Here is a 12,339-nt window from a genome sequence, read left to right on the forward strand (position 1 = left end):
CTTATCATATCTAAGATTCAGGGAAAAGAAGATGCAAAAGAGTTGGTGGGGGATGGTGGGAGGAATTAATTGGAGAACTTTAAAAGGCTGTTAAAAAAAAAGAACTTCGCCATTCTGGTCTGCTTTTAAAAAAAATCTACATTTTCCTTATGTCTTCTATGATTTACTGTACTTTATGCACGCGAATGCATAATATGCATCTTGGGGACCACAAACCTTGTTTATTCCCGTTACTGCCGGGCCCAGGAGGTTCCTGAGAATTGAAAACATTAAAAGTCTTACTTTCTCAATTGTTCAGTTGCATTTCACCTTTTTTTCTCTCTCTCTTTTGGCGTCTTTGCCCACGACCCTTCTCCTTCACCCCCCAGTTTCATGGGTAAGAGACCCAGAGGCCCTAGTCGTGGGCACAAGGACGTTTTCCATCAGAAAACAAAACAAAACAAAACAAACCCAGGGCTAGCTGGTTAGCTGTGTGTTCACCAGCTCCGAATGGAAAACTGGGCAGCGGCCACCTCCTCTCGTGGGGCCCGGGTGTTGGGGAGAGGGCGTGATGAGCACTAGGACCCAGCAGGAGTTTGGGTAGTTCTCGGGGTTTCAGCAGTCCCTCTGACACCACCATAGCCCCGGGAGCATGGAGCCTGGGCTACGGCCGAGATCCGCTCGCAGGCAGCGTTCTGAATATTGAGCCGAACCAGAATGAAAGGATTAAGCGGGAGACTCTAACCCAACTGGAACGTCAGCCTGGGCCGAGGGGAGCCCCAGCAGGGGGGACAGAAGATAAAAGGTAACTAAAATGGTTTCCATTTCCTGCCTCTTAATCTCCAGCTCGGGGTTTAGCATTGTCATTAGGAGCCTATAAAATGTAGAGGCAGCTGCGTTAAAAAAAATAATAATATTGCAAAAAAAAATATCCTGCAAACTTTAATTTTTCTTTTCTTTTTTTTTTTTTTCAAAAGGAGTTTTTTTGCCCCTCTTAAAAAATGTCCACCTGGTTTTCGCATTGATTTACAGCATGCAGTGAAAATAGAAAAGCCCCAGACAGGATCAAGGTAACTTTAAAAAAAAATAGTTTCATCTTAAAACTTAAGTTCACTTGTTTAAAAAAAAAGTTTCCCCCCCAAGCATTTGTGAGGGTCAGCGTCGTCATTTTTATTTTGTTCATTTCATTTCCGTGGCATCTGCCAGGAGAGAAAAATCTTTAAGTGACTCAGTGAAATCCTTGATATGGTGATATTTAATGATTTGCTGGACGTGGAGATGTTCTCCAGATGTTACTTTTATGGCGTTGGAACTCACATGTGAAATGTGCAGTTCGGCGGAGTTGACAGGGCTGTGGTTCCAGCTGCTTTATTGTTGTTATAAACAGAGTGTCAAATCTGTGGACAGTTTAGACCAGCCTTTCGAACGCCGGGGGCTTGGCAGACCTTGATAGGACGTGCCCGGAGGAGAGTTTAGACGAAAGGGGAATAAAAACATTTCTCTCTCTGCAACGCACATTGTTCCAAGGCAAAAACCATTAGGGTTATTGGAAGCTGAGAAGCATGTTTTGCTTTATGCTTCGAAAATGATATTCGAAGAAGGGAAGCCTGATTCTTAGCAGGTTTAAATGGTGGGTTTCTTTTCTTCTTTTTTTTCTCCCATCTTATCCGTTTCAATTGAGGCTGTCCTTTAGAAGCACTCAAAAGGCAGGTTGCGGGATTTTTTTGGGGGGGAGGGGGCAGCATTGGAAAGCAGTTGGGTTGGGAGATTATAATAATGTAAAAACGTATCTAATCTGAAAGGGCTGGTGTGTTGGAAGCTCCCATGTGGAGCCTGTCATATACAGTGTGCTTCCAATTGGTGGACGAGGAAAAATAATCATTTTCCTAAGCTTGGGCAGACATCCTGTTGTATTCCTTTTGTTCCCGTCTTCATTGATCGCCAGCTTTGCCTCACTGAGGGACCCCAGCCCAGAGAATGCACATGGAGAAAGTCTGACCAAAGGGCTGAAGCCCTACTTTTTCCTTAGTAAAAGTGATCGGGTGTATTAAGACTGACTCTTGTGAAACCTGTCAGAGTACACTTAAAACACAAAAACAAAACCTTTATCTAATTTCAGGTGACTTTTCTTGCAAGGGCAAACAGTAGTGCAAGATTGATTTTTGAAATTAGGTGTAAATTGTCTGAGTCGTTTTTTTAAAATTATTGATTTTAAAAATCTGCATTTTTCCCCCAGGATAAAACAGGCCATTCTAGTGGCAAATGCTACAGCAACAGTATCCTGCTGGCATATCCTTATAAACATACTAGCCTAAGTAATTCTCACTTTTTCTTCCTTATTGTAAGTTTTAAATTGTAGAGGATTTTAACCATTTTTTTTATTCCTCTCCCCATATTAAAAAAAAAATCTAAGTATATATTGCCATTAGCAGATTTAAGTTTAACTCATTATTTGATAGTTCTGGTGGTCTGAGCACCACCATGTTTCATGCACTAAATTTACGACTGTTGGTTAAAAAAAAAAAAGTAAAAGAGCAAACAATGAAAATTAGGTTGCTCACCATTAAAGGAATTGTAGCATCTGGTATGAGAATGGACAGAATGGATTTCACAGGAAAAAAAAAAGGTTTCCTTCACAGTGACTCATATGTAGACTAGTAAATATTGTGAAACATTCTCCTTCACTTTTTAAACGGCAAGCTATAAGACCCTTGGAAATTTACATTGGAAGTCTCCCGTGCCTTTAAAAGCACCTCGGTTATTAAAGAGGCACTATCCTGTAAGTTGTGTTAAATGTATAAACACTTTTCTGATTGGCTTAAAATTTTAGAGACAGGAAGTGGATGGTATCTAATAACCGAAGAGTGGAGACGGGGTTGCCATGGAAACTGAGAAGACTAACCATCTCGTCTTCTCCACACCACCTCCCCCCACCCCCCCCCACTTAGAAAAAAAAAAAAAAAACCCTGCATGTCATCACAAATGCCTGCAGAACATGTTGGCTTCTGTGAGATTCCCACAGCATCTGTTGAAACCTGAGATCGTGCCTGTCAAATCAAGGTCATTTTTCAACAAAACTCTTAAGTCTCCTGTATTTCATAACCGTATCTTTTTTTTTCCAATTAGGAGAATATGCAAAGAGCAGAGACTTAAGAAAACTAATGTGCTTACTTCGCATTTTCTAGCTCTAAAGGAAGGCTCAAAAGGAAATTACACTGGAGACAGTGTAATTGAGATGCTTCTTGTACTTAGCTCCAAAGACCAGTACTTCTCTTAGAAAGGCTTTTCAGGGCAGTCAAGGTTGGGCTTTTTTACCTGTGGGGAGAATATATATATCTTAATGAAGTTTTACTATTTACTGGAGTATGTTCAAAGTTAAGCTAAAGCATTTGAAGTGGGGGAAAAATGAGCTGTGGGCATTTAGGAATTTTGCTTGAAAGCAGCCTGGGAAGAACGACTTGCTGGGACTGGAGCTCTCTAAGAGGAGGCTTCAGAGATAGCAGTGTACTCCAGCAGCAACTAGCTGTAGAAAAAGTTGTATTTCAGCAAACCTTGGATTGCAAACAGGAACTGATTCAACACTGTTCACATCATTTGTCTCAGTGTGCATATCTATGTATGTATTTATTGGGTTAGCTTTTGAAAAGTTCCTCTCCCCAGCCTTTGTGAATGAGGAAGGGTGCTTTATCTTTTGAGAAAATTGCAGTGTTCCCACATATTTTAGGGTAAAAATGACACCGAAGCCACACTGACTGGAGAGGACCCCTCTTAACTGGACAGCTGTTGGCTTGGTATTTGGCAGAAGGGTAAAGGTCTCTTTAAAAAAATTGGCTTTGAGTTTCCCAGTTTTAAACTTCTGAATCTGATCAGACCAGATTTCTTCATCCCTTATGGCTCTTGTTAACGTTTTAAGTATATGTTTTCTTTGGAAGTCTTTCATTTCTTTATATTCTCTCAGAAGTATTTCCCCATCCAAACAATGGTATTATATGGGCTTTTAATGTTCTCTCTTAAGTACTCAGTTTGACATCTCTCTAAAATCACCGTTTGTGTTCACTAGCAAATGCCCTTTGTTTTAATCACTTAATTATATTTGTAGTAAAAGAACCCCAACATAAATGTTTACTGGGTTTACCTAATATTCTGTAGCTATGTAACATATATAGGAGAGCTTTTGTGATTTGGCAAATACTTGGCAGTCCTAGTAATTCAGATTTTAACTGATTTGGAATTGAGTGAAGAACTCAGACTTTAATGGCCCAAGTGTTCTCTTCTAGCAAAGGATTTCCTGTTGGGAGACTTCTTATCTGAAAGTGTGTTCATTGGCAGGAAATATGTCAGTTGCTTGTTTTCACAAACTGAAGGAAATGAACTGGATTCATTGGTTACTAGAGTCTACCTAAATTCTCCCTCATCCCTAACCCTTTTTCTCACTATAGTTCTTTTCTAAAGTTGTTATTGTAGTAGTCAGTTTAAGGGAATGGCTTACCCACAAAAGGAAAGTTAAATCATATCACCATTTATTCCTTTAAATTTGGGCCTTGTTATTTTTTTGACTTGACAAAAAATAAATTCTAATGTTACCTTGTTCAATTTGTTCCCCATACAATAACCTTCATCTCCTGCCTTCATGCCTTTGAACACAAGTGGGCCCCTAGCTAGGAAAGCTCTCCTTTCTCAACTCTGCCTCTTGGGACACCTAGTTTCCTTTAAGGCTCAGCTCTAGGGCTTCCTCTTACAAAAGGCCCTTTCTGATCCCTTCCCCCACTTTGATTTCACTTCCCCCCATTACTTTGTTTTTATTATGCATATCTTTTGTATTTACTTATATGTATGCCTGCTGTTTTCCCCCAGTGGGAAGTAAGCTCCTTGAGGGCTGAAACTTTATTTTTTTTTGTCTGTATATCCTCTTGGCCTAGCACTCTGCCTGTTTAGCAGGTGTTTATAAATGCTTGTTGAATTGAGCTTAATTTATTTTTGAATTCAAGTAAACTAATAATAAGATGTTGAGGAAAAATACAAATTAGTCTTATTTGTCAATTAACAGCATATTTACCCATTAAGGCTTAATTGCATTTTCTCTTTTAGAAAAGAAATATGCCTCAGTTTAAATAGCAGAAGATGCTGTTGAAATTCAGCATTGCATTGGTCAGGTCATTAGATTATTCTGAGTAAGAGAAGGCAATTACTCAGTTTAGAAAGGGTAACCAAATATATGAAAGTTACATTGTGAATGTAGAGCTGGTAAGTTTGCAACTTTACTGTTGTCTGGAAAGGAAGAGATGAATTTATACTTATGGCCTCCACCTTGACCCTGCTAGGCAGTATAGCTCCTCTCAACTCCTTTCCAAGTGGGTATTTGAATGTAAGCTCCCTGAGGGCAAGGACTTTCTTGCTTGCTTGTGTTTGTATTTCTAGCTCACAGCACCAGCCTGGCAAATAGTGCCTAATAAATGCCCTTTATGTATATCTGTCTTTGTGAGGTATGAATAATAACTTGTTTATAGGTTGTTTGGGACATGGTTGTTTGCATGTTGTCTCTCTCATTTAGCTATGAATACCTTGAGAGTAGGGACTGTCTTTTGCCTTTCTTTGAATAGTCAGTGCTCAGCAAAAAACCTGGCACATAATAGGTGCTTAATAAATGTTTATTGATTGATTATTGACTGATGGAAATGAATTTTGTCAGGAAGAGGTGAAATAGTCTTTCTTGGAGGTTGTGATACTTGTTTAAGTTAATGTTTTGTTTTGTTCCTTCACAAAAATCAGGTTAAGGGAGTATTCCTGAGTAAGGCAGTTATGGACAGCTAGGGAAGACATCCCTTTACAAGGCAGTATGCTTGCCAAAGGGAACTAGCAGTATATATTTGGAACAAACCAATGTTTGTTGTTGTTCAGTAGTTTTTCAGTCATGTCCAACTCTTCCTCGACCCTATTTAGGGTTTTCTTGGTAGAGATACTACAGTGGTTTGCCATGTCTTTCTTTATCTCATTTGACAGATGAGGAAATTGAGGCAAAGAGGGTTAAGTGACTTGCCCAGGGTCACACAGCTAATAAGTGTCTGAGTTAGGTTTTGAACTCAGGTCTTCCTGACTTCAGGTCCTGACTTCTATGTGCCACCTACCTGTCTGCAAGCCAATATTTAGATACTAGCAAAAAGGGAGTAACAAAGTAGACTGTTTGTATTTGGCGCCTTTTGTTTTTAAACATTTGCTGTTCATCATGTGAACCATGCTTTACAAGCAGGTTCGTAAATTCTCTTCAAGCTTGCCATTTTATAGACGAGGAGACTCTGAGGCCATTGAAATGATTAGCTCAAAGGTACTTAGCTGATCTGGGACTAGAATCCATCTTCTGATTCCCAGTCCATTGGTTTATTTTTTTCTATTATAACATTTTTCCTCTTAAAAAGTGGGTAATTTAAAAAATCAAAGTAAATGATGTGTATCATTGCTTAAATAATAATTTGTTTTATATTTTATGAAAAATTAGAAGTAACATTTTAAAGTGAAATATCTGCTTGGTAATTGATGTCAGAAAAAAGTCTAACCGCTAGGACTGGAAATAGCATGATATATACCGGTGGTGTCAAACTCAAATAGAAGGGTAGCCAAATCTGAACATAAGGATCTCTGTGGGTCACAATATTGCCTTAGAAAACCGCATATTAACATTATCTGCATTACATTGTATTTTTATTTATTTTGTTAAATATTTCCCAATTACATTTTAAGCTGATTCCCAGTAGCACTGGTAGGATTGTTTTATGTGGGGATCTTCATTCCATTGTGTTTCATACCTCAGGTGTAGATAGATGCAGCTTGGCTTAATGGATGGAGCAGTGGACTTGGAGTGACCCTTACTAGCTCTGTGACATTGTAAAGCAAGGTGTTAATCTCTAGCATCAGTTATACTACTACCTACAAAATAGGCATAACAATACATTCCCCCCTTTTTAAAATTCAGTTTTTGTTTTATTTTCAGTTCCAAATTTTCTCCCTCTAACCTCCCCTTTCCCCATCCAGTGAGAAGGGAAGAAAAATAAAATTCATTGTAAATATGAATTGTCAAACAAAACAAATTCCTGTATTAGCCACATCCTTAATCTGCATTCTAGAGCCTATCAGCTCTTCTATCTGTAGGAGAAAAGCATGTTCCATCATTGGTCCTTTGGAATTGTGATTATTTATCATGTTGATCAAAGTTTCTGAGGCTTTCAAAGTTGTTTATCTTTACAATATTCTCATTACTGAATAAATTGTTCTCCTGGTTCCACTTACTTCACTTTGCATCAGTTCATACAAAGTTTCCTAGGTCATTGTAATACTTGTATTATCCAACTACTGGGTTGTTGTGAGGGTCAAATGAAAATTCTTTTAAGTGTATAGTGCCACCAAAATGTGAGCTATTACTATTATTAGTCAGTTCTTGCATACTGGAATTGGAATCAGAAGTCCATTCTCTGTCATTTAACTTAGCCATGTAACCCACAGGCAACTCACTTAACCTCTCAGAGGCTCACTTTCCTCATTTGTAAAATAGGAATAATGCATTGTACTGGTTCTAGGTGCCGTAATAGGATTCAACAACCAATTATTAAGAACTGGTTCTATGGAAGGCTCTGTGTTAGGTGCTGAGGATCTGGAGGCAAAACACAGAATGGTCCCTGGACTTTCGAACCTTCCATTATATTTGGTGGATACATGTGCATAATTAAGCAAATAAACAAAAGTATATAAATCTATACATTTATAATTTTATTATATATTCTTGATCTTAACTATTAGTGTTCTCTCCTGAAATATGATATATAATATAACATATTATGTACACTGTATTATTTAGAAATATATAGAGGTTGTAGAATATATTATTTACAACATATACATATAAGTTATAAATAACATACATATAATGATGTTATAAATAACATATCATACACAATCTGTATCATATACATAGATTTAAAAACAGTATAATAATTTAAAGAGAAAAAGAAGTCACTAACAGCTGGGATCAGAAAAAATTTTTCATCAGAAGTAGAATCTTAGTTGTGCTTTGAGAATAGCAGTGAAGTGGGGCAACTAGGTGGCGCACTGGATAGAGCAGTGGCCCTGAAGTCAGGAGGACCTGAGTTCAAATGCAGCCTCAGACCAAACACTTGACACTTAACTAGCTGTGTGACCCAGGGCAAGTCACTTAACCTCAATTGCCTTAAAAAAAAATAATAGGTGTGAAGTCTATGAAGCAGGAAGAATGAAGAAGAAATATGCTATAGAAAAGGGGGATGACCCTGGCAAAGGCAAGAGAGAATGGAGGGTTTTTGTGAGGAAGTGTTTTGTAAAACCTAATGTTAGAAGAATCTCACCCTATGTGTCATGATGATGAGCTGGTAGTGAGTGCTGGAGGCATAATAACACCAAAGAGAAATGGAAAAAGATTTCTTTTACCCTTGGCCAGAAACCCTCAACTGACCTATGGAACCTGAAGGACCTGAACATTGTCTTCTGATGCAGATTCTTTAATGCTAAAATTAGAGAATAATAACAATGGTATTCACCTTTATCCAAATTGCAAAGTGATTTCCTCATATTAACCTTTTGTGGTAAGTAGAACATGCTGTATAAAAGAGAGGCCAAGTAAACTGCCCATTGATAACTAAGAAATGATGGAACCAGTTCTGCTTGAATTAGGTCTATATGATTCCAAAGCCCAGCTCTCTTCTTTCTGTACCTTCCTAACATACTGTACCATGCTGCCATTCTCAGATGCTACATCGAGAGCCTTAAAAATGAGATCTTGATCAGTCTGGAATTTTTCAGCTGTCATTTTACTCAAAGTTGGAGATTTGACTCACTCCCATCCCTCCCAGCCTATTTATTGTCCAATGAAATTTTTTTATGATTAATTGCCATTTGTGAAATGAGTTTGCATGTCTTGTCTGGAAAACCTTAGTAACAATAGTAAGATAACTTATTTGGTGGCATGTGAATATCATCAATTTTTATGTGTGCTTAAACATGATATAAGACCCTGTGAAATGGTAGTATCATCATTGGTTCTCAGACCTTCCTTTTACCCAGGTGTGGTGTGTTAGAAAGAACACAAGATTTTTGGCCCAGAAGCCCTGGGGATGAATCCCTCCCGTTGGCTCCCCTACCACTTACTAGATCTGTGAACCTGGGCAAGTTATTTCATTTATCTGAAACTGTTTCCAGATTAGAGTGAACATACCAATGTATAATGTCACCTTGGGCAAGTCACAACCTCCCTGGGCTTCAGTTTCCTCATCTGTAAAATGAAGGGCTCTGAGGTCAGTTCTCATTCTAAATTGATGATCCCATGACCTTCAATTGCTAAATAAATGTCAGTTATTATTATTATTATTATTCATGATAGGGAGGAGGGGAGAAGATAGGAGAGAAAGAGCCTCAGCTTCCTCTCTTACATCCTCTGAGGCTGTTGCCTTACTCTTATCCGTGGTGGAGAACAGATTAGTAGATGGTCAACAATACATTGAATGGGAAAATCTTCGCAGGTATTTTTTCTTAAGCATAGAAAGCCTGGCTCAAAATAGGGGAATGGCAGATCACTGGAGCCAAGTTTATTTATTTATTTTGTATTTAAACTAAAAGAAAAAAATAGCATTTCCATATATACAGAGGAACCCAAAAAGGGGGATTGTATGTAAATCCGCACCTCTATTAATATAGTTTTAAAAGTATGTAATAAACCCACCTTTTACTTTCATATTCATTCTGTTTTTCTGTTTCCTTTTGAATTCCATCTGTCCCTTCCCCTGCATTTTTTTCTCCTAAGTACTTCAGTGATCCTCTTTTCTTTCTTTTTTTTTGCGGGGGGGGGGGGGGGGGGGGGGGGGGGGGGGAGTGGGGGGGGGGAGGGGGAAATATTATCAGTAGCTCCTTCCCTTCCCCCAGCTTTCTCTCCCCCCGCAAAAATCCCAGAAACAAAACAGAAAAGCATATTTAGGCAAAAATAACCAATACTATTTTCCACATCTGAAACTGTATGTCTCCTTTTGCATCTTGAGACCATCATCTCTCTGTCAGGGGTTAGGTACAATTCTTCATCATCAGTTTTTGAAGTTAACAGCCTTTTCTGTTCTAACTTTATCTATGACATACCTGTGTTTGGGCTCTATGCAAAAAGAAGAGCTCTCACTATGAGGGGAAGAAGTGATTCCCCACTGTCTTTTTCTCTACCATCCCCTGAGATATGTCTATATTAACCCTGACCAGTCACATATAGGTCTTGGAAATAGTCTCATTACTTCAAGACACTTGGTGACTAAGGGAATGAATATTCTGTGAAACCACAGACCTCCTAACAACTGGTCTTGGAAATATTTCCAATACTTTCTCTAAAAAAGATAGGTAACAATGAAGAGTTTAATGGTTGGCATTGACAATGGTTTACAAAAGTTACTAACTCTTATCATGTGTGAATCACATTTCATGGACTCAGAACATTAGAGCTGGGAAGGAACTTAGACTCATGGACCTTAGAAGCTTAGAACGGTATAAGATAAGGGTAAAAAAGGGTTTTAAAGCCAATAGAATGTTAGGGCTGTAGGGGAGCGTAGAGTTCCATAAAGTCTTACAGGTTCTGGAAGATTTTTATACTGGTTCTTTGGCATAACTGGCAAAAATGGACAGTTGTTTGAGTTTGATCATTGAATTTATCACCTCAGTCATAATTGGTACCTATTTTGCATATAGAATTTGTTTCTGAGAATCACTCTTAAGTGTGACCCAAGGAAACTGCTTTGGTCATAAAGACCATTTTTTAAAGTGAGCTTCTCTTCCCCAGTTGATAAATGGTCAAAGGACATCAATAGGCAGTTTTTAGATGAAGAAATTAAAGCCATCTATAGTCATATGAAAAATGCTCTAAATCTCTATTGATTAGAGAAATGCAAATCAAAACAACTCTTAAGGTACCATATCACACCTATCAGATTGGCCAACATGACAAAATAAGAAAATGATAAATGTTGGAGAAGATGTAGGAAAATTAGAACACTAATGCATTGTTGGTAGAGATGTGAAATGATCCAACCATTTTGGAGAGCAATTTGGAACTATGCCCAAAGGGCATCATATAGCTAAAACTGACGGTTTGAGTAGTTTCCTTAGGGTGATTGGTCCCATTAGTAACCACATTTTTGAACTTGGAGCAAATGGCATAAAATGCATCCTTAGACTTGCTACTGGAGGAGGAAGGACCAAGGAGGAGTTTACCTGCAGTACAGCAGCCAGGATAAGGAAATACACCATCTAGTATATTCCTATATGAACTTGCCAACTAGGTGCTAAGCTCAGTTGTTGCTATGCTACTGAAAGATGGCAAATGCTGTCAGCTCCCTCCAAATTTCATCACTGTGGAGCAAATCCCAGTTGTCTTACCCTAGTTATGGCACTGTGTTGGGTGAGAAAGGGATTAGAGTAGAATGGGAATAATGGGAATAACAGGAGTAGATTTTGTATATATATATACATATATATATGTATATATATGTATGTGTATATATATATATACATATATATATATGTATATATATATGACTAGATTTCTGTAGTTTGCCCAGAAGAGAGAGAAATGCAGCATCCACTCAGCGGGCCCTATCTCAGTGCTGTCAGCTGCTCAGTCCAGAAATTTTAACTTGGTCAGCTTTTCCCAACTCAGGCTGGTTTACCCTCTTTGGGCAGCTTGGAAGCCTTTGATGTGGGGCTTGGAATGGAGCATATGAATGCTAGTCTTAGTATGGATACCCAATTGCCTGAATTTAAGCAATTCATCAGCCTCAGTTTCCTCCAGTGACTAGAGAGATATGGTCAAAGCTGGGTTTAGTACCTGTGACTCCTGACCCCGTCTTTCAATTATACTTGACCATTCCCTATAAAATGGCAGGTCAATTAGACAACAATGAATTTACACCTAGATTTGTGTGCAATCACTTCCCCATATATTCAGTAAAAGGATATTCACAGAATCCTAGATTTAAGAGAATTTAGAGGTTAGCTAGGCTGACTCCTACTTGAAACATTAATCTCCTCTAAAGTATCACTGACAATTGGTCATTCACCCTCTACTTGAATACTTTTACTGACCAGGAACTCTGCTATCTCTTAAAGTGGCTTGTACCATTTTTGGATAACTGTAATTAAAAGATTATTTCCTATTTTGAAGTGAAATCTGCCTCTCTGTAGCTTTTACCCAATAATCCTACTTTTTATGGCACTTAGGTGGTACAGTGGATAGAGCACTGGGCTTGGAATCAGGAAGACTGATCTTCATGAGTTCAAATCCGGCACGTACTAGGTGTATGACCCTGGACA

The 12,339-nt window shown here is 38.4% G+C and overlaps 1 protein-coding gene across 5 annotated transcripts in view; it reads left to right on the forward strand.

The window, feature by feature from the left end:
• Positions 1–584: 584 nt before the first annotated feature.
• The window catches only part of FOXN3 (forkhead box N3), a 453,536-nt gene continuing 441,781 nt past the window's right edge, over positions 585–12,339 (forward strand). For 3 of the 5 annotated variants that reach the window (XM_027844685.1, XM_027844686.1, XM_027844684.1), the window contains exon 1: positions 585–784. The gene's annotated coding sequence lies outside the window, so the exon portion shown is untranslated. Of the gene's footprint in view, positions 785–956; positions 1,050–12,339 lie in introns of all 5 variants that reach the window. The other 2 variants (XM_027844682.1, XM_027844683.1) reach the window with 1 other exon arrangement.

The sequence above is a fragment of the Vombatus ursinus genome, unplaced genomic scaffold (assembly GCF_900497805.2).
Source record: "Vombatus ursinus unplaced genomic scaffold, bare-nosed wombat genome assembly UNPS02014945.1, whole genome shotgun sequence".
Classification (NCBI taxonomy): Eukaryota; Metazoa; Chordata; class Mammalia; order Diprotodontia; family Vombatidae; genus Vombatus; species Vombatus ursinus.